The sequence below is a fragment of the Equus asinus genome, chromosome 24 (genome assembly GCF_041296235.1).
Source record: "Equus asinus isolate D_3611 breed Donkey chromosome 24, EquAss-T2T_v2, whole genome shotgun sequence".
Taxonomy (NCBI): domain Eukaryota; kingdom Metazoa; phylum Chordata; class Mammalia; order Perissodactyla; family Equidae; genus Equus; species Equus asinus.
Window position 1 is genome coordinate 55,931,915 of NC_091813.1, and position 23,076 is coordinate 55,954,990.

The window sequence follows — 23,076 nt, forward strand, 5'->3', positions numbered from 1 at the left end:
CTGTGTAGATTACATCATGTTCACCACCCAGAGACTAATTACAATCCATCGCCACACCCATGTGCCTAATAACCCCTTTCATCCTCCTCTCTCCCTCCTCCCCCTTCTTGTATGGTAACTGCCAATCCAATGTCTGTTTCTATGTGTTTGTTTCTCATTGTTTTTGTCTTCTACTTATGAGTGAGATCATATGGTATTTGACTTTCTCCCTCTGACTTATTTCACTTAGCATAGTACCCTCAAGGTCCATCCATGTGATCACAAGCAGCAAGATTTCATCATTTCTTATGGCTGAGTAGTATTCCATTGTGTATATATACCACATTTTCTTTATCCATTCGTCCCTTGATGGGTACCTAGGTCGCTTCCAGGTTTTGGCCATTGTGAATAATACTGCGGTGAACATAGGGTTGCATATGTCTTTATGCATTCATGTTTTCGTGTTCTTTGGATAAATACCCAGCAGTAGAATAGCTGGATCATAGGGTAGTTCTATTAACTTTTTGAGGAAACTCCATACTGCTTTCCATAGTGGCTGCACCAGTTTGCACTCCCACCAGCAGTGTATGAGGGTTCCCTTTTCTTCACATGCTCTCCAACACTTTTTGTTTCCTGACTTGTTAATTATAGCCATTCTGATGGGAGTGAGGTGATATCTCATTGTAGTTTTGATTTGCATTTCCCTGATAGTTAATGACGTTGAATATCTTTTCATGTGCCTGTTGGTCATCTGTATATCTTTGGAGAAATATATGTCCAGATCTTTTGCCCATTTTTAATTTGGGTTGTTAGTTTTTCTGTTCTTGAGGTGTATGTGTTCTTTGTATATTTTGGATATTCACCCTTTATCAGATATATGCTTGCAAATATCTTCTCCCAATTGTTAGCTTCTCTTTTCATTTTGTTGATGGTTTCCTTTGCTGTGCAGAAGCTTTTTAATTTGATGTAGTTCCATTTGTTTATTTTTTCTATTGTTTCTCTTGTCCGGTCAGACATGGTACTTGAAAATATGCTGCTAAGACCAGTGTTGAAGAGCTTACTGCCTATGTTTTTGTCCAGAAGTTTCATGGCTTAAGGTCTTACGTTCAAGTCTTTAGTCCATTTTGAGTTAATTTTTGTGCACAGTGTAAGATGATGGTCTGCTGTCATTCTTTTGCATGTGGCTGTCCAGTTTTCCCACCACCATTTATTGGAGAGACTTTCCTTTCTCCATTGTGTGGTCTTGGCTCCCTTGTCAAAAATTAGCTATCCCTAGATGTGTGGGTTTATTTCTGGGCTCTCAATTCTGTTCCATTGCTCTGTGGGTCTGTTTTTGTGCCAGTACCATGCTGTTTTGGTTACTATAGCTTTGCAGTATATTTTGAAATCAGCGAGTGTGATACCTCCAGTTTTGTTCTTTTTTTCTTAGGATTCCTTTGGCTATTTGGGGTGACATTTGAATTCTTTGGATTTAGTTTTTCAGGTACAAGAAAAATATGGGTCATATCAGTTCATTTTTTTGTTTATACTACTAATATGGTTAGAAATTCAAATTACTTTTGGCCTTCATGTTTTCCTTCCTGCATTCAGCTCATATCCAGGGATTTTTAAAATTCTTATATATAAGTACTATATAGTTCTTTATCATCATAAGTATTCATTCATTCAATAAAAATATATTGAAGGCCTGCCTACTAGGGCCTGAGGATGCAATAAAAATGGAAATGGTACCTGCCTTCATGGAGGTAACAGTCTAGTAGAGAAGATAGACATAAATAAACATACAATTATATAGCTACAATTGTGATGGGTATTATGGAAAAAAATGTAGATTGCTAGAGAGACTAGACAATATTTATAGTGCTAAAAGAAGTAACTTAATTTTTAAAAAAATTAGATAGCCAATAAAAGAAAGCTTATAGGAAAATAGTCATTTTAGGTTTTATTCTTCTATATATAAAACACTGAGAGAGAAACAACTATTTGTGTTCTGTGCAGCTGTAGGGTTTTGAAACTTAGAAACTTAAGAAGATGCTTGAAATTGCAAAATCTGAGCTCAGTGGCAAAGTGTTATACTTTAGAATTTTTTTCTTCCCTTGATAGTAATTTATCTTTCATGGTATTGCGAGTTTTGTTTGCCTGGATGTAATATTCTTAGATTTTTTTTTTTTCTTTCTAACTAGGAATCTTCAGTTTTAGCACCCGCAAATGTTTATACCTAAAAACAACAATTGGTTATTGAGCTATTGTGTGTGACAGCAGAATCTGATCAGGGTCGTGTTTATCTCTATTAAATAACAAATCCAGTAAATCTGTTACATAAAAGAATGTCATGTTCTAGACATTATATCATCAAACTTTAAATGCTCTTTTAAAGAATAGTAACAATAGCATAAATCTCATTTTTATCTTAGGTGAACCAAACACTAAGATGTTAAGCATATTCCTAAACAATTGAAAAAAAATCAGTTCATGGAGAATTAAATGAGATTTCTTTACTTAAACAGATTTTAAGTATGGTACTTGAATTTGAAGAAAATAAATCTTGCCCAGCTGTTGTTTGGTAGGGAATTGCTCCTATAACATCAAGAAAAGATTTTTAGCCAAACTGTTTTATTAGTGCTGAGAATCATCCCCAGGTGCGTCACCTGGCTGGTTCTCACTCCTCTGACCTTGGCTCCACAGTGCAGAGGGACCATGCAGCTATGGCTTTAGGCATGAGGCCAGCCAGTGAGAAGCCCAGCTGGGAGGATGAGGGGGCAAGGAGGTTGATGGAGTTGGGATGCCTGGGAGTAGGAGTTCCCCTCTGGGAAACAAGGACACCCCTGGACTGTATCTGTGGTACTGAGGGTGTAGAGGCAGAAGTGGCTTAGGTTCTGCAGAACCGGAGGGAAGGTAAATGATTTTGTCAATGAAGACAAAGCCACCAGCGATCCACGTGCAGCTCCACCTGGTTCACCATCTCCAACAAGCTGCCTCTGATTTCTCTATCCAGTTTAGGTCCTCCTTGAGTTCTCGTTGTTCCCTAACAGCCTAATTTTCCCCTTTATAGCCCTCATCAAGACTAAATTATGTATTTGATTGCTTATATATGTCCTATAGTCTCCTTAGTCTTTAGGATCTTGTCTTTCTTGTTTACCAAGTACCCCCCTGCCCCTGCCCGCTAGCTTCTAGTTCTTCAAAGCATATTTGTTAAATGAATGAATGACAAGCAAAGCTTTTGATTGGTTGCTCTCGGCTTTTCCCTTTATCCAATAGAACTGGAGTCTAAAACTGCTGCTGTTGGCTACTTATTCATTTGGATCTCTCATGAATATCACCAAAATGCTCAGAAATGTTCGTGTTTTCCTTCAGAGTGGTTATTCAGGTGGTTTGCAATAGGTGTTGGTGATTGTTTACACCAAAAATGCAGCTATTCATCATAATTTAGTATCACAATTTGTCATGTCATTACTCTTTATTGATAACATTGACTGATGTTAAGATGATATTTGGGGGTTATTTAGCTTTAGTTTTGAGGGTAATATGTAGAATTGGTAGAGAGGGGAATTTATGAGTGAATGATTCCAGAAGTATTTGGATTGTCTCTTGTTTTGGGGATATCTGCATGCTGCTTCCTTTTTCATCATGGTTAAGCAAGAGCTGCTTGGGATCTTCCTTACGTTGATGTTTCCAACAAACTCTATTGATATTTATTGAACTCTTTTTCCACTGCGTGTTTCTAAGCTTTGAAAGATTAGGGAGTAATTCAACTTTTGGTCATATCTCAGTGAACTCAATAAAATAAAACCAATAAAAGTTCTCACAGTCCAGCTTCACAGATGCAGGAACCAGGCAGCTCTTCCTAGAGCAATTAAGGGGCATAATTAAAGATAAGGGCTTTATCACGTATCAGGTACGTGGTGGGGTGTATGATAACCTTAAAGGAACACTTACAAATTTTAATTCTCTACTCTTGTCCTGAATCTCTGGATTAAGCTCTTTACATCATGTTGATTAGGATATATATTAAAATTAAGTTATTAATGTTTCATGCAAATTTCAGAGAAACCTACCCAGAACTTGAGTTTATTAATTAAGAATAATTAAATATATTATGTCCTTTAGATCTTCTGGGGGCCTAAAATGTTTTTAGAATAGGTTGGTTTTGTGCTAGTTCTTGAATGATAAGTAGGAAATAGTAGATATAACTTATATTTGCAGAAGTGGTTGGGATGAGGTCATTATATTATGCCTTGACAACACCTGCACATATGGGCACTGGATTAGTTACTATATAATTATAGTAATTGAATGATCCTCACTAAACAATGAGTCAGATTTGATTTACAAATTCAGTAAAGTAATGAGATATATATAGGTTTGGGCTACATATTACTCCAAAATAGAGTAGAAAGTTTATTGACTTAGTTTGCTAAGTGCTTTAAGATGACTTAAATATTATCCCTTGAGGTGCAATAAATCCAACTTTTCACTAATTGCCTTCGTTCATTTATACTGCATTTTTCCTCTTTTCAAGCTTGCTATTATTCTTATTATAATCTAATGTGCACATCACAATGGAAGTTTAATAAGGTTGGAGTTGAAGCTTGACTTTTCCTTAGTAGTAGGGACCCTCTCTGTGAGGTAAGAACACTTCCTAAATTAAGGCCAGAGGAGAGTATCATGTTCTGGACAAGAACGGACCTGACTCAGGACCATTGCTGGCTGCTACATGTTCTTACCTTAAATCTGAACCAGGGTTTACTGAAGACAAGGGGTCTGGAGGAAACGTGGGTCTCTTCAATAGGGAAGTCCTCAACATTAGTTCTAATTGTGCCTTTGCTTCTACGGTTCATCACAAAATGAACAAAGACTGTATTATTACCTCAGAAAAGTTGCGAGAACTAGTGAGATATTCCTAGGAGTGGATTTGGTCAACTTTGGATGTGCTAAAACATGAAAAATGCAGTATCAGAGCCATAAGGCACTAACATTACTAAAGGCAAATGGAAGGGTTTATATTCCATGAGAAGGTGGAGTGAAAATAAACCAGGTAACCATTAATGGATTTCTTGTCCAGGAACTACTCTGGGTCCTCTGTTGAAAAGAATCTCTGTGATATGTGCCCCTTCCGTCTTTATTGCTCTGATGTGCCATTGAAATCGCAGCGGTGAGGCTCATAGGGAAGAGGCTGCTTTTTGGGAGCAGGTTCAGGAATGGGTCAATTCTAGTTTGCCAAAGCTCTAGGAAAACCTTTATCCTCAGAAAATGAGAAGTATTAGTAATAATTGGTTAGTGTGTTTGAGTTGGACTCATGACGTAAGTTTAAATCTTGACCCTGGCGCTAACTAGCTTATCGCTTGGGCAAACTCTCCCAGCCTCAGTTTTCTCATCAGCAAAATGAGGATAATCATTTCTATCTTGAGAATGTTAGGAAGACTATGATAATAATTCAGGTTAGTTGCCTAGCATATTTTAGTTTCTCAGTAGAAGTTATTTTTATTATATGTTTATGCCTTAGCTAGGGTCCCGCCGAAAGAAGGACTTGGAACAAAGTATTTGGAGAAGACCGTACTATACCTTTCTTTTTTGGCTTATTACTCAAAAAGAGCCATAATGAAAACAAGATTAATGATTAGAAATAATTGAGGCCAAAGCAGAATAACATACAGTGTGTGCTCATCTGTAAATCGGAGGTAGTAGTATCTGATTTATAAGATTATTATGAGGATTAGATGAGGTGACATAGATGAAGGCTTAAAACCATGCGTATCACACAGGAATAGCTCAACAATGTGTTTATTATTATTATTATGTAATTGCTGGTATTATTTCTACTATTATTGTTAATGTAGAGTAGGGATTAAGCTGAGGCTCTGTAATCAGGGAGAACTGGGTTTAAATCCCTAAACTTTCTAAGTGGGCAACCTTGGGTATTTACTGAACATCTGAACTTAGTCTCCTCCATAAAATGGAGATGACAGTGGTTCGTCTCCAGTAGGGCTGTTTGAGGATGAAAATCAACAAAATAGAGAGTTTAGCATAGTTTCTGGCACATTTGAAGCACTTAGTAATGTTAGATGTTTATATAAACAGTGACAGTTATTTAGCACTCATTTGACAAATTTTTATTAAGCTCCTACTTACCATCTGCCAGGAACACTTGTAGATACTGGGGGTATAGTGTTGAATCTAACAGAATCGTAGCCTAACGGAACTAACATTTTGCAATAATATTAGACAGTAGGCTTAAATTATTTAATTCTTTTTAAAGATTGGCACCTGAGCTAACGTCTGTTGCCAATCTTTTAATTTCTCTCTCTCTCTTTTTTTTCTTCTTCTCCCCAAAGCCCCCCAGTCCATAGCTGTATATTCTAGTTCTAGGTCCTTCTAGTTGTGGCATGTGGGATACTGCCCCAGCGTGGCCTGATGAGCGGTGCCATGTCCGCGCCCAGGATCCAAACCAGTGAAACCCTGGGCCGCCGAAGCAGAACGCACGAACTTAACCACTTGGCCACAGGGCCGCCCTCTATTTAATATTTTTAATCAAAGCAATTTTTTTCACGAGGAACAAAAACTAAACTTTACCAAATAGAAGTCATATGGACTTTTTACATGAATAAAGATGTTTTTATGTGCATATTACTTAAATGGAAATGGATACTTCTAAATATGTTAAAATAATTTGTTTTCTTGACAAGCCTCATTTGAATTTTATTTACTCTATTAATTTACTTATCAAAATTAATGAGGCTTTATATACGCATATAAAATACACTTGAATGTATTTTAAAATTTCTAGCTATAGAGTTAGGACGTACTTTTAAAATTGTTGGCATCGGGAGTATTCAGCCCTTACCATGCTGTTTCCCTCAGAGATGATCCGCAATTTAATTAGGCTTCTAAAAGATATTGTGAATGATGAATCTAATGATAAATCAAACTAAGTGTGAGATCATTCTGCAAGACCATTTGGCTGTTATGTGATTTATCTGATAGGTACTTGATTTTTATTTTTCCACACAAGCACTGAGTAAGCTTTAACTTAGTGAAGGACAATATTATTCTGTCATCCTTAAAGCTCAAGGCAAAAATTTCACTGTTTGAAAGGAGACATATTCCTAACTAGCATTTAAAATGCTAATTTAGTAAACTCTCAGTCTCGAACATTTTTGGGTAAAGTTATTTATGTATGTGGCTAACTTCGATTTAATGAAGTAGCCAAGAGGGGAATTTGTAAATGCAAAAGCGAAGTAATTTGAAAATCTATTAGCTGAGAGATTTCTGCTCATGCTATCTTTAGAGGACACAAATAAAAAAAGTCAAAAACAAGAACTTTTTATATAAAAAGGCATGGAGAATGACAGTCAACAATAGAAACAGCTGCACAAAAGAAAAAAAGAATCAAAACATTTATCCAGTGCATGATATTAAAATATTGTGAAAGAGCTTAAAAATTAATTATCTACTTTAATTTGCCTTTATAAATGAGTTGGAAATTTCAAATAAATTTCTGGATAAATGAGACGGCTAAGTGGTGCATCATTTGCAGATGTTTTCTGAACACAGCAGAACTTAGAGGACTCTGATGTGCGTAAGAAAAACCCCACAAAACATGGTGGGTTTATCATACTTGTATGCACATTCATTGTTGTTGACGACATGGTCAAGAGCAAAGAAGCCCATGTTGCCTTATGCATTGAAAGACAATATGATGTGATGAAAAGAACATGGTGAAAGATTTCAGAAGACCTGGGTTCTAATTCTGCCTCTGCTCTTCACTTGGGCAACTCATTCAGGGACTAGGGCATATAGGCCCTCAGTTCTAAAATTGGAGGATTGAGAGTAAAGAGTGAAATATATTCTTCTCTAAGGCTCCTCCTAACTCTAGCATTCTTTAGCTCTGTGATCTGTTGTTCTCTTACAAACTAAATCATAGATGCAGTCATGGCCTCCTTGCGTAGAATTCATGGCCAAGAGAGCTCACTATATGTTTAGAATGGTAATCACTAGAAAGCCTAAAAGGTATGAATATCTTGGAATTAAATAAGTGCATGGTTACTTATACCAAAAAGTTCCTGTTCCATTAAGTGCGAATTCCTGATCAGAATAAGATGAGGTAACCCCCTCTCCATGCCATTTTGTGGTCTAAAGGATGATTCTCTCTATTGTTAAGTGACCAGAGAAAGCATGTTTTTATATGGAAATGTTTGGGTTCTTGAGGAAAACAGACTTGGAACTAAGTTGTAAGTAGAAGAGAAAATCTCAGTGACTGACATATTCCTGCAATCAATATTACCATTCATCTAAAAAACTCACCCGTTTAATAAACTTTTCTCTGTACAAAGCATTTATATTTATAGATTGAATATTCACAGTTAGACATTTCTTACTATTTTAGAAGAATAATCAAAAGGTAGAGCGTACACAAGATGTGAAATGTGACAAACTGGCATCCTAATTCTACACTCTGTGGTTAGGAAAAAGAGAAAACAAGCTCAAGTTGGGATCTGCAATCAGTATGTTTTTCAAGATGCTTAAGAATAAATGGCTCTAAGGATAAACTTGATTGAAGTACTGCATACCAATCGCCCCTCAGATATTCACACTAAATATTAACATCCTCTGAGGATGTTTTGCAGTAAATTGAACTTTTAAAAAATACCTTTATTGACATATAATTCGCATACCATAAAAGTCACCCATTTAAAGCATTAGATTATCTAAATTTACCTTAGATAAATCAGATTATTTATCGTTTATTATTTAGTTGTAATAGTTCTTATATACTCTAGATACAAGTCACTTATCAGATATATGATTGGAAAGTAGTTTTTCCACTGTTGTGGATAAACTTTTCACTTTTTCATGGTGGTTTTTACTGTGCAAAAGTTGTTACTTTTGGCGAAGTTCAATTTATCTATTTTTTCTTTTGTCACTTGTGCTCTTGGTGTCATCTTTAAGAAAGAGTTGCATAACCCAAAGTCATGAAGTTTTACTCTTATTTTTCTTCTAAAAGTTCTATAGTCTTAGCTCTTATATTTAGATCTATGATCCATTTTGAGTTAATTCTTGTGTATGGTATGAGGTATGGGTCCAACTTTGTTCTTTCGCATCTGGAAATCCAGTTGTCCCTGCACCAGTTGTTGAAAATATTATTCTTTCCCCCATTGAATTGTCTTGGTGCTCTTGTTGAAAATCAACTCATCATAAACATATGGGTTTTTTCCTAGGCCCTCAGTTCTATTCCATTGATTGACATGTCTATCGTTATATCAGTATCACCCCGTCTTGATTATTATGGCTTTGTAATAAGTTTTGAAATTGAAACGTGAGTCTTCCAACTTTGTTCTTTTACAAGATTGTTTTGGCTATTTTATATTTTTTACATTCCAGATGAATTTAGAAAAAAATTCTGCAAAAAAAAACAAGCTGGGATTTTGATGGCGCTTGTGTTTGGATCTGTAGATCAATTTGGAGAATATTGCCATCTTAACGATATTAAGTCTTCAGATCTATCCATAAACTCTATCTTTCTTGAGTGGGCCCATTTCAAGGTGGAGGAAAATCTCTAGTGACATTCTCCATAGCACTGTTCTTGGCAGAGCTCTCTTTAATATTAGACAGTATTTTTTTTTCAACTTTGTTGATGACGCAAGGCTGGGAAGGGCAACATTTGGTAGAATTGATGCTTATGTCAGACCAGATTAGTGAACTGAAATCAACAATTTGAAATTTGTCAGCCTTAAAAGTAAATAACTGTATTTAGCAAAAGAATAGGATGACATTATAAGGAGATTGATTCAGCATATGAGCATGTTTTGTACATTATAAAAGGCTATTCTGATATATTTATTAGTTTAAAAGTATTATGTAAAAAGATCATCCTAATAATATTTGATATTCAGAATAATGACTATCAAAAACTGCAAGAGGCTCAGTGATTAAAAAGATACTGTCATGTCCAGTACCTTCTATTTACCAAACAGGAAAAAAGGGTTAGAACATTTTAGAAAGATTCTTATGAATAAGCTTTGCAAAGGATTTACTCTTTCTGTCCAATAGCGTATAGTCCAAGTGAGGTTATGGAATTATGAGTACTTTTTAGAGTTGACCCATTTTTCAGCTGGCTTTATTTCTTTCTGGTTTAAAAACAGAAAGTAAAAGCATGGAGGAACATCTCTTCATGAGTGAGGTGGCAACCTAAGCTAACATAGAGATTAGTAATAACAATAATTGCTAATATTTACTGAATGCTTTCTTTATAAAGTTGGTGGAATTACTAGTCTCACTTTACTAATGAGTGAATTGAAGTTTACAGAGGCTATGTAACTAGCCCAAAGACAGAGCAAGTCAGTGGTGGAGCTACCATAACTCAAGGGTGGGAGTCTAGCTGCTATGTTTTGCTACCTTCTAAGAGACAAGCTTAAGCAAGAATTATGAAGGCTTAGTTTAATGGCTCAATTCCTTAAACAATCTCTATTTCCCTTATACTGATTGTGCCATTTCTTCTGCACTTCTTTTGCTTTGAAGAATTTCATGGAAATAGGCACTCTAGTGATTTTAGGCATCTCGTTGTTCTTTTGCGTGTGTTGGAACTTCTAAGCATGGGTAGATGTGGTGATGGATGGCTTGATATCTGCTAATAGCGAGAGGTCATGAGATGACACCAGGAAGCTGTAGAAACAAAAGCTGTTATGGGATATTTGGTTTATCTCAAGCTGTTTTATGTATTTTTTAATCTAAGATCTATTAGCCTGATCCTCAGAATTATCTACACACTTAGGGACGCTCTAATTTGAGGGAAGTGTCTAATCTGAGTAAACGTGGCCTGAAAGAAGAGTCCATTAAGTCACTCTGGTTCCCCAGGTCAGCACAGTTTATACCCATGCCCTCCAGGAGCCACTGATATTCCTTCACTCGCCCCAGATGGATGCCTCTAAAGGGCTGCCATACAAAGTACCACAAACTGGCTGGCTTAAAACAACAGAAATTTCTTTTTTCACAGTCTGGAGGCTAGAAGCCTGAAACCAAAGTTTTGGCAGGGCTACGCTGCCTCCAGAGCCCCTAGGGGAGGATCCTTCCCTGTCTCCTCCAGCTTCTGGTAGCCCCAGGTACTCCTCAGCTTGTAGATGCATTAGTCCCGGGTCTGCCTCCATCATCACATGATGTTCTCCCTGTATGTGTCTGCCTCCACATTGTCTGCCCTCCTTTTACAAGGATATCAGTCATAGTGGATTAAGGACCTACCTTACTTCAATCCGACCTCATTGTAACTTGGTTATAACTACAAAGATTCTATTTCCAAATAAGATCATATTTACAGACATTGAGGGTTAGGATGTAACATATCTTTTGGGGGACACAAGTCAACCCTTAACACCAAATCTGGCATTTGTGATACTGCTTTAGTGTGACTGATTGAGACCAGCCCCTCAGAGAAACACAGAGGTGGGTGGAATCATTCTACTGAAAATCAGTTAGTCTCTTCGCATTTAGAATGAATGCTCTTTTCACCACCTCCTTCACAAAAACAGTTGTATTTTCATGATTATGTGGATTTTCTCATATTTGAAGGTCCACAAGATGGTGTTATTTCAACTCATGCAACATGATATGACAACAGTGACGCTGCAGTGCAAATGCAAATATCAACAACCGCAAAACCAATAGACTGAGCAGATGCTGTGACTGAACTAGCTGCGACAATCAGTAAATGATTGATGTGTGAAGCACAGCTTTCAGCAGCAGCTGCTTCTCTGAGAATTGGTTTCAGTGAATCCCCACTGCGGCTGCCATTTTTCCCTGAGCCAGAGAACTCCTGACATGAACAAGGGGCTGTTACAGGAGGTGTAAATTCAGTGAGTAATGAATGTCACTGGCCTGGGTATGAGATATGTAATCATTCTCAAGTACAAGGAAAGAGATAATTTTGACATTAAATATATTTTGTTGAGTTTTGTCTCTTTTTGTCTCCTGTTCATAGTCTTCTTGCCTTGAATTTAATGTCTTGGAGTAAAGCTTATCTAAATAAGTGAATTCATCTTCCAAAAAGCAAATATAGTTAATGTAAAGAATTTAGTGTACCTAGTAAATGACACTCTGGGGGAAAATACATCTTTGTAAAAAGTATATTAAGACTTCCTTTTATTCTAAATCTGGACTTATAATGTCATAAACAGTTTTTAAATTCAGCTATGAGCATTCCTTGGACAACAGTGTGAATGACAGTCATGGAATGCACAGCCTGTACAGCCTAATGCTATGGCCTGCTGTGCGTACCTCTCCAGTTCTAGACAGGTGATGAATTAGAAAAGTAAAACTTTTTTTAAAAAGAAATTTTTATTTATTTATTTATTTTGAGGAAGATTAGCCCTGAGCTAACCACTGCCAATTCTCCCCTTTTTACCAAGGAAGATTGGCCCTGAGCTAACATCCGTGCCCGTCTTCCTCTACTTTATACGTGGGACGCCTGCCACAGCATGAGTTTTGCCAAGCAGTGCAATTTCCGCACCTGGGATCAGAACCGGTGAACCCAGGGCTGCCGAGAAGCAGGACGTGTGAACTTAACTGCTGCACCACCGGGCTGGCTCCTAAAGCTTTTTTTAAGTTGACCTATATACCTGGATTTAAAAAAAAATCCTCAAAATGATGATGATGACAACAAAGACAAAAATAAACAAGACTAGACTGCATCCCTTAGTGAAGATAAGACAGAAAACCAGCAATGAGCATTTCAGCCTAAGCCTCTTTCTTGATGGATTAAGTATGAAATCCTAATGAGGTCAGTTTATTCTTCAGAGATTGTTCTTACAGACGCTGCTTAAGAGTCACTCTTCGAAAGACCCTTTAGGAATGGCTTTACCTCAAAATTCTGTTTCAGATTTTTTTCCTGAATTCCATTCTAAAGTCTGAAACTAACAATCTGTATCTTAGCTAGAAGCATCTAAACCTGCAGCATGTTAAATAGTTAGCAAAGATACATGCCTCTGAATAAGAGTCCTCTAATACATTTCTCTTCTCTGGTGCTTTTCCTAGAAAGAAATAGCAATGACCAAGAATATCAGGACACAGTAGGTTCAAGAGGGAGACCTTCGGCCCAAGAAATAACAGCGTCAGTCTCAAGCAGGAATTCAGAGTTAGTTTTGAAAGGATATGGAGGTCAGGAAGAGGCAAAAAGCTTGGCTATAAAGTCAGTGTTTTTTTTAATTGAGGTATAATTGACATATAACATTATATTCAGCTATACAACATAATGATTTGATATTTGTATATATTGCAAATGATCAATTGTATTAATGAAACAAAATAATTAAATTTGCATTTGAAAATTTCACAAATCTTCTCTGGTCCTGTGGTGGTAGTTAGTTATTTAGAGGCAATTTGGTACAAGATAAAGCTGAGTTTATTCTCCCTTCCCCCCAGTAAAGAAATGACCTGTGAAGTACTGCTAGTCATTTAACCTTCTAAAGTGTAGTTTGTCCTTTGGTACAAAGAACATCTTAATAATGACTGCCGTTTATTAATCACTTACTATGTGGTAGGTATTATGCTAAGTACTTTTCAGACATTGTCTCATTTAATCTTCATAACACCCTGTGAGACAGAAGTTTTGTTTCCACATTATAAATAAAAAGTTGGGCTGAAGTTGCCCAAGTTATAGCTGTCATGTTCTAGAGCTGGTCTGGCTCCAAATCTTGTGTACGAAGCATTATGCTGTCTTTAGTGTTAGAATCTCTCCCAGCTTTAGCCCTCTCTGACCAAACCTTTATGGCCATCTGTCTTCCTTTTCCCAGTGTTCTCACCGTTGACACTGCCTCTCAACCAGACTCAAGAAGGTCAACTTACAACCGCCCTTAGAGCTCCAACAGGCTGTCTGTGCAGCTATGAAAACTAAAGTCCAAAGTGTTTACTGTTTTATAAGAATCACTCTGTCCACTTCATAAGAGCATCTTATCTTACCCAAAAGAGCACCAAATTACAATAATATCTATTTCAAGAACAGCTTTTAAAATTGGGGAGCTATTATGGTTTTTTGTGCTCCTCCCCCACCTCCCGCCTGTGTTACTGGAAGAGTCTGTCAGATCACTTCTTGTACATAGGCAAGATGACAACACATTTCGTGTTAGTCCTGAACTGCCTTCAAGGACATTGCTGTGCTTTTTAAAAAAAGATCAGGCTGCTTTGAACAGATTACCGATCTTATCAAGGTGGGGATGGAGCATCTGGTGTTAAAAATATAATGCTAATAGGATGTCTTATAAAAACTACTTTGAAAAAAATATATTGTGTGTTCAAAGTGACCTCTGAAGTGAGTTCGTCAACTCTACTTTCCCACATATTTACTCTGCTGCTCCTGTGGGTTGACTTAGTCAAGCACCACTACTAATAATGAGTCAGTATGACTTTGTGTCTGGCAGACCTGGGTTCCAATCCTGACTCCTCTTGGTGCTGGCTCCATACAAACTCAGGCTCCTTCAGGCATCCAGTGGTATTAATATTTCCTTCTGAGAGCTTTTTTAAGGATTCAGTGAGAGTGCTTAAATCATCTGGAAAATCGTGGGCACTCAGCAATTATTTGTTCCCTTCCCTCCCAAAGAGTTGGTATATTCACTTTCGTATATAGCAGTTTTTACTGGCTTTCTTTTGTGAGCATCAATGTTTGAATGCCAGATCTAAATCAGCTAGTATGGATGGAGCAGTCTTGGGATTAGTACTTAAAATTGTAGCTCTCTTTTATTATTAACTTCAGAATTACTTTATTCACTATGATGGCTAACAGTTTTCTCTTCAGCCCCAGATACACCTATTAAAATGTTGGAAGTCGTGTGGAACACATCAGGGGCTTATGAGCTGATTTCCTGGTGTTTTAGGATTATGATATAGGCAAGAAAGTAAAATAGGCTAAGAAGTTTAATATTGTTGGAAAAATTTAAAAGTTACTTCCTTTATTGGAGCTTTGCAAGCAAACATGAAGAAGCAGTGAGTAGCTTATATGAAATGTGCCTCTGGTGCTTTAGTGGTGTGGTTTTCATAGGACGCATGGTGAGAGGGTAGAGAGAGGGGCTTTCCTGAATGATCAGAGTGGCTTTCAGATTATATGTCAAATGCCAGGAATTCTAAAACCACAAAAACCACTCGAGGAGATGGGCAGAGCAGATGAGAATGAAGCATGACAATTTTGCGTGTTGAATACTAAGTACCGTGAAACAGGATCTTCCCTCCTGCCTCCACCCCTGCCCCCTCCACTCTTCGCTTATACCAACTCAAAATAAGAAAAAAGCTTTTTTCTCCCAAGCTAATTTGATGGTGTACAGCAACCCTTGTTCAGATATTTGGCAATGATCTATAAAGGAGAGGTCATTTTAGGATAGGCCTTCCCATCTTGATTTACCTGAAGGACTGAGTAGTCGTGTCTGGTCATTATATATATAAATAAAAAGAGGAGATATGGAATCCCAAAATTTGAGCCAGTATTAAGGACTTTTAAAAAGATAGATTATGAAACTCTAGTATAACACTGAAGCAACAAGGACAAAAACAGTCTCTGAAACAGTGTAAAGACCATGGATAATGCAATCACTATGTGAAGAAGAAAGGAGATTACTAACAGACTTCTCTTCAAAGGAATGCAGAGGAATATCAATTTCTCATACCAAGTGAATTTTTATGATTGGTTTCAATGAAAACGTAGTGGTAAAGAATCCTGGAATTTTCTCTGATGTCCCTTGGGTAGTGATAATGTACATTCTGCAGGCTGAAGATAAAGAGAAAATCATCTAGGAAAAAGTTAATATGGTGAGCTTCAACAATCTGACATGGATAGTAGGATGAAAACCAGAAAACTTTGGTCTGACTCCTCCTGGTTGGATGATCGAGGCCGGGTGGGGAAGGATTGCTGGAAGGCGTGATACAACAACGTTACCTGAATATTCTGGAATGACAGTGACCTTCCAGTAATTGGAATGCATCTGGCAAATGATACAGATTCCCAAACTCTTGCTTCTTATAGTAACAGTTGCCTTCCATGTTGCCAACTTTGTGTTAACTTCAAAGCGTAAATTTGAAGTTTAGATCCACTGTAACTTTGAATATAACTTCATAAAAGTCGGGGAGGAGGCTTTTGTGTGTTTGTCATTTCCACTTACAAACATCATCTGCCTAGAAAGAATGAGGACAGTAGCAAAACACTTCTGCTTTAATTTTCCTTTATTCCTCTCACCTCATTCCTTCCTCTATTATGAGAATAAAGAAAGGAGAGAATGATGTAAGTACCTGTTTGTTCTTTGTTCCCCTGGAATTCTGGAAATTTAAATTGAAACTAAAGCATGATTGAGACCTGCCTTGTTCAGAATCCTGATGAAAGCTTGTCTATCTCAAGGGATGATTACTTTAAATTTTTCATGAGACTTTTAAACAGATTTAAGAAGTTTAAATCACATCAAATTCCTTTTAAATTAGTTTGTCATCTTGGGTTAAAGTTGTCTTTTGTTCCGTGTTTTCAATCATTACGCTTCTCTTATTAATGTAATAATGTTCTTTTTTTTCTCTTGCTGATTACTGCTTCCTCTTCCTGCCTTTTGAGATAGCATCCTTTTGTTCAGTTTTTGGCATACTCTGATCTCTCTTAGCCTGAGATTCCATCAATTCTCATCTTTTCAACTATCCGTACTATACAAAATCACTGAAATTCCATTTTCCATTTTCTCCTCCTGTCTGAGTTCCAGGCCCATAGTTCCAACTACTTAGTGATGGCCACCATCTAACCTCCACCAGCTCTCCTTCTCAACTGTTGTGTTGTTTAGGGAACTAGCTTCCATTATCATAGTTTTAGGAAAGGACAGTATCTTGTCCGTTTATCCCTAAACATAAAACCTTGAAATTGTTTCAGTTCATTGTTCCCCTTCATTCACTGTAGCCTATCACCACATTCCATGGATTTTTCCATTTTCAAATTTCTTTTTATATTCATCTGTATTAGTCAAGACATTGGTTTGACAGTTATAACAAAGTCCAAAAGAAACAATGGGTTAAACACAATGTAAGTTTAGTTCTGTCTGATGTACAGCCCAGGTAGATGGTACAGGGGTGGTATAGTAGCTTAACTGTGTTAAGGTTGCAGGCTCCTTCCATCTTGCTGCTTTGTCATCACTTAGGTATTGTCCTTGTCCACTTGGCAATTGATAGCTCACCACCACAGACACAGTCCAGTTTTCAGAAAGAGGAGAAGAGGAGGGAAGGGCCACACTCTTCTAGCGTATAACCCCAGAAATGGAATACATCCTTTTTGCTCATAGCTTATGTTTTAATGACAAAATCTAGTTGAATGGCCATATGTAGCTGCAAGAGGCTTGGTAATAGGGTCCTTAGCTAAAGTCCTTGTACCCAGCTAAACTTTCTATTTCTAGAGAAGAAGGGGAGCCAAGCTGTTGGGGGCCAACCAGCAGTATCTGCCACACCTTCCTTCCTCCAATTTTACATCCCTTTGGTGGACCTTTGTTGCCCAATGCCAGGATTACGTCTAGAGACTTATAGCTTACTTCTAGCTAGATTGACTGTTTGCTCACTATCAATTCACCCATTCTTTCTTTTGAAGAGCCATCTTTTTTTCCTTGTTAAACCTCAGCTTAATAGCCCACAACATGAAGTCTCTGTTTCAATGCTCTTATAATCTGGTCCTATTCTCCTTTTCCAGTCTTCTTTAAACTTTTATTCATTCATTAGTTCATTTATTTATCCAGTAAATATGTGTTGAGTGCCTACTAGCTCTCAGGCTGGAGTCATTTGTTTTCCTAAGCTAGTTTTTTTGGGTTCTGTGGAGAGAAAACATCCTCATGACTGTCCATGCTTTCTAATGCCACAATGATTCATTTCTGATGGTTGTTTTTGCCATTGTAATGCTTGAGAGGTTAAATGTATCTTAAGAACAGCCTTTTAAAACCAGATCTTGAAGTTGAAGTGGTTAATTTTGCTTTTATGAAGCAGATGATGTTCACATTTTGGACTTTCAGGTTTGTGAAACCTGTGTTTAGAACTGTGGTTTGCCTTTAAAAACAAGAATAGAAAAGAATGCTTATTGAAGCAGCTATAATAGATTTGGTAGCTCATTGAAATTTAGAACACCTCAAATGCAAGCGTGGACTGAGTATTACCTCACGTGTTAGATTTTCTAGTTGCTTATTTGTTTCCAGTCAACTTAACCTCAGCCTAAGTCCCACAGACTGAGGTATAAAGGTCTACCTCACACAATACACCTCGACTGGGCTTGCCCTCCAACTGCGTTTCCTTCTCCTTCTACAGTCCTAGGTATTGTCGAGGCACACATTTATGTAATACAACTAACTTGATGTCATTTTTGTATTTGTACTTCATTCTTCCGGAGAAGTCGCTGGACCAGCTCCAGGGCTAGGGTGATGGAGAAGAGGCTGAATGGTACAAGTGCAGGGTCAAATCTTTATTTAATTAAAGTTTTGGTATTTTGTTCATCATGGATTTTTTTTTTTTTTTTTTTAGATTTTTTAAATTTTTTTTCCTTTTTCTCCCCCCGGTACATAGTTGTGTATTCTTCATTGTGGGTTCTTCTAGTTGTGGCATGTGGGACGCTGCCTCAGCGTGGTCTGATGAGCAGTGCCATGTCCGCGCCCAGGATTCGAACTAACGAAACACTGGGCCGCCTGCAGCGGAGCGCGAGAACTTAACCACTCGGCCACGGGGCCAGCCCCTCATCATGGATTTTTTGCACTAATTTTTATTTGTAAAAAATGTTGCATTAAAATATTGTTTACCTTGACTTCTGAGATTTTTGGGGACCCCCTGACATCTTGTGTCTGAGGTGTATTGGGTCCTTCTCCTTTACACACATTATTTGCATATTGACCTGAATGGCTGCTTAAATCATTAAAACTTTCAAGTTAGAAAATATATATTTCAAAGAGAAAATAGGTATTCATTATTTTACCAAAACCTATAATAAAAAATTACCTTAATTACCATCAGCTCAAAGTGTAAATATTTATGTTTACAACTGAGATAAGATTTGGACATGCAGGGAAGCCAGTCCATGAAAACAAGTAGAGACAACAAAAGGGAAGATGGACAAGCACCCAGGACTAACCACTTTATCTACTTTATTATGTTGTCTTGAAATGGCTGGTCTTGTTCCATCTGCAGCCTGGCAGCCCCATCTCTAAAATGGCAGTGTAGTCCTGTAGGCTTCAAACTACACTTCTGGAGGGGGAGGAGAGGAGGAGGAAGAGAGAGTGGGTGGAGCCTCAGACCCTGAAGCTGCAGTTAGCCAGAGCAATTCAGTTCATATTCATCTTATATATTCTCCATTTCCTAAAGAGTTCATTTGAGGGGGGAGAAATCCTCAGCTAAAAAAGAAAATCACAGCACTAGGTAATTTTCAAGGTCTCTGCTAATTCACAATTCTGAGTGTGCGTGTGTTTCTAACATGGATTTCTGCATATCCACCCACACCTCGATCTGGTCACCCTGCAAGGTGTACGTCACCCTTAGTGAGACCACTGGCTTTTTTGCCTTGGGTATCTCTTAGCTGCCATAAATATCACCAGGGTTTCTCTAGATTTAATTGTAATTCCAAGAAGGATAACGGAGAGATTTAGGCCTTGTGTGGTAGCAACGTCCTGCAAATTCTGCATCCTATATTGAAGAACAGGAAGAACACCTAGTTATATTTTTATTTTGTTTTAAATTTCTGTTAATGCATTTAACATATATAATAGTTATAACAGAGCATATAAATTATATTAGTCTATTAGTATAATAATATTTATAATTTATAAAAATAAATATTCATAAATAGGAGATGTGTGCTCAAAAAAAATTTGTTTTCCTTGTTGGGGCATGCCACTGTTCTTGAAACCTTTTCAGGAATTGCTTCTCTTTCACTAGTAAAATTTTTTTTTTTGGTGAGGAAGATTGACCCTGAGTTAACATCTGTGTCAATCGTCCTCTATTTTGTATGTGGGTCACCACCACAGCATGGCTTGATGAGTGGTGTAGGTCCGCGCCCAGGATTCAAACCCAGTAACGTGGGCCACTGAAGCAGAATGCACTGAACTTAAGTACTGCACCACCGGGCTGCCCTCATTAGTAAAATTTTTGATCTTTGATAACTTAAAGGATGAGTAGAGACTCTCTGTGTCTTAATCTTTAGCATATTTGTGTTTAGCATATCCCCCATAAATCTGAATTTTTATGTGTGTGAGTAATCAAAAATGTGTATGGGATATTATTTTCAAAATCCATTGCATAAGTATATTTTGATGTAACAAACTGCAAAGAAGTGGAAAGGGAAAAATAACTATGTCACTCTTCTGTTTATTTGTTGCTTTTTGATTCTCTTGCAATGGGCAGAGAGGTGAGAATTCATAAAATGAAAGCACAGATTTAATTATGCAAAAGGAATAGAAATTGTTTTTTTAAAACATGAATTTTAACAACACAAATAACAGTGTTTAGTTTTATGTAATTGACTTTAAACTGGATTCCTGTTTGCAGTTTCTTCTAGATCTTTGCCAAAAGCTGCATGCAAATGTTTGAAAAATTAGGATTCTAAAAATATGTTTTCGGGGCTGGCTTCGTGTCCGAGTGGTTAAGTTTGCATGCTCTGCTTCGGCGGCCCAGTGTTTTGCAGGTTTGGATCCTGGGCACAGACATGGCAGCGCTCATTAGGCCACGTTGAGGCGACATCCCACATACTACAACTAGAAAGACCCACAACTAAAAATATACAACTATGTATTTGGGGGCTTTGGGAGAAAAAGTAGAAAAAAAAAAAGAAGATTGGCAACAGTTGTTAGCCCAGGTGCCAATCTTTAAAAAAAAAATATGTTTTCTTAATCTCGTTTTTTTAGGGATGCATATTTACATTACATTACATAAATTTTGAAGCTTCTAAGTTTTTATTTTTTAACTACTTCCCATATGATCTTTTTTTTTCATTTCTTTTTCTCTTCCTCTTCTCGGTTCCTTATATTCAGCCTCAACAAAGAGGCCTCACTGAAGGGAAACAGACCTAGAGACAGAGTGAGAGGAACAGCCAAAACTATATGAGAAGTTGGGTATAGGAACGACATTAAAAGATGTTTACTTTTGATTTTAATATTCTTCCAGGGTGATAAAATATGCATGCAGGCAGCTCTGAGTCTGAAAAGCACTTCATGCACCTTGACATTCAACAGATATTTATTGCATTCCTCCTACCATGTGCAAAACATCGTACAAGACAAATGAGTCACAGCCCGTGTCCTCAAAAAGCTTAAAAAACTTATGTGAGGTGGGGACAGGAAGGCTGACACTAATCAGAAATTTATAATGTATGTGATAAATTCGATGATAGAAATATGCCGGAGTGTTTCAGAACACAGAGGAGGGAAGCTACCTAGCCCTAGGAGACAGAGAAGCCTTCTGGGAAAGGGTGCCCAGGTTACCCCTGAAGGTATGAATAGATGTTAGCCAGAGGATGGCTGGGGTGGGGGCGTTGGGATTGAGGGCAAAGAACCTCAGCCTCTGGGGCAATATGAGCAAGGCACAGGGGTGCCATTGGCTGGGTGTGACTGCACAGCTTTAGGATGGGTACAGGTCAAGCGTGGGTGAAAATGAAGGACAGGTAGCCTGGGGCCAACTCCTGGAGGGTACGATGCACCCTGTGAAGGGTTTGGGCTTGATCCTGTGGGTGATGGGAAGGCTGTGAAGGATTAATCATAGAATAATCATAAGCAGATTAACTTTGAAATAATTCCACTGACATCTGTGTTAAAAATAAAGTTGCAGAAAGCAAGAAAGCGTGTAAGAAAATAATTTGGGACGTAGATGCAACTGTCCAAGAAGAGTGAATGGCAGTCTGAACTAAGGCAGTGGGAATGTGGTGGAGGGAATTTGCAAAGTGTCCTATTGCTCTGAGTGGCTGAGGAGAATACTGATGGTTCATACTCCTAATATTTTTCATCTTTCCTGTGTCAGGTGCTAAGCCCCAAGATACAGGGCCCATTCTGTCAACAGGAATTATATGTATGTAGTTTATCTTAGTTTCTAGGAGTGAAGTGGTTGGATTCCTTCCACACGGTCCCTATGTGTGTGCTGGGGATACTGGTACAATGTCTCAGGGAAGTTAAAAGATGCAGACCATTCTCTACAGTCATATTCTAAAAGCACAATAAGTTTCCACAACCTCCCAAAGGTGTCGTCATGATAAGTATTTTGTTACAGTCATTTTTCTCTGCCTCTTTGCTGTATTGGTTGGTCGTTTTTAGGTGATGAATTTCTCAGCTTGACATTAATCCCTAAAAGCATTGATGAAGTAATTATCCACTGCATTTCGTAGGTGGCAGTCCTACGTACTAACACCTGTTGTTTGAAATGAAGCCTTTTTGACTTTTAATGGAAAATTTTTTTGTAGAATTAAAGGGTCTGCCTTTCCCAAGGAAGTCAGGAGAGTCATGGTGTTTACCAGTTTTAACTAAAAAAAAAAAAAAAAAAAAAAAAAAACCACACACACACACAGACAAGATGATTAAAATGTGATAATCTATCTGGATGTTTTTACCTTTTCTGGCTTTCATGGTTTGTTTTCTTTTAATTTTCAGGAAAGAAAGTTTATCAGAGTTTCTTCCTAAACCTGTCTTAGAAATAACAGCATATTTTAATCAGAGATTTGTAAGTATCCTTTTCTTCTTTATTTAGGAAATTAGATATTGATTTTATGGAAGAATTGGCTCCTTCAGTAAAACACTTGATAGCATATAGCTATAAAATCTGAGTTGGCATGCGAAATTTGAATGAGAGTAAAACACACACGGAAATCACCACTCAGAAATCAAAACAAAAAAACCAAAACCTCAGTCAAAAAATCTTTACCAAATCTAGCTACAGCTAGTGAATGTTTGATTTATTTTTTGGCAATTTCTCTTTCTTTGTGTTGTTTTCATTACTTTTTCCGTTTTGTGAAAATACCTGTATGTCCACATCTTTTAGAAAGTCTGAAACATCAGTGGGAAGGAAGAGGAAAAGGGTAGGGTGTGAACACAGAAAGGGAAGAATTTGTTCTCTGTTAAAAGTTACGTGGCTTTGGACAACTTTGCATTTTCCATT

General features: G+C 37.5%; 1 protein-coding gene across 3 annotated transcripts in view; it reads left to right on the forward strand.

Annotated features, from left to right (window-relative positions):
- PKIB (cAMP-dependent protein kinase inhibitor beta) overlaps nt 1-23,076 on the forward strand; it is a 105,494-nt gene that overhangs the window by 46,140 nt on the left and 36,278 nt on the right. For 2 of the 3 annotated variants that reach the window (XM_070496610.1, XM_070496611.1), the window contains exon 3: nt 22,572-22,641. The exons of the other annotated variant lie outside the window; for it this stretch is intronic. The gene's annotated coding sequence lies outside the window, so the exon portion shown is untranslated. The remainder of the gene's footprint in view (nt 1-22,571; nt 22,642-23,076) is intronic. 3 annotated transcript variants of the gene reach the window in all.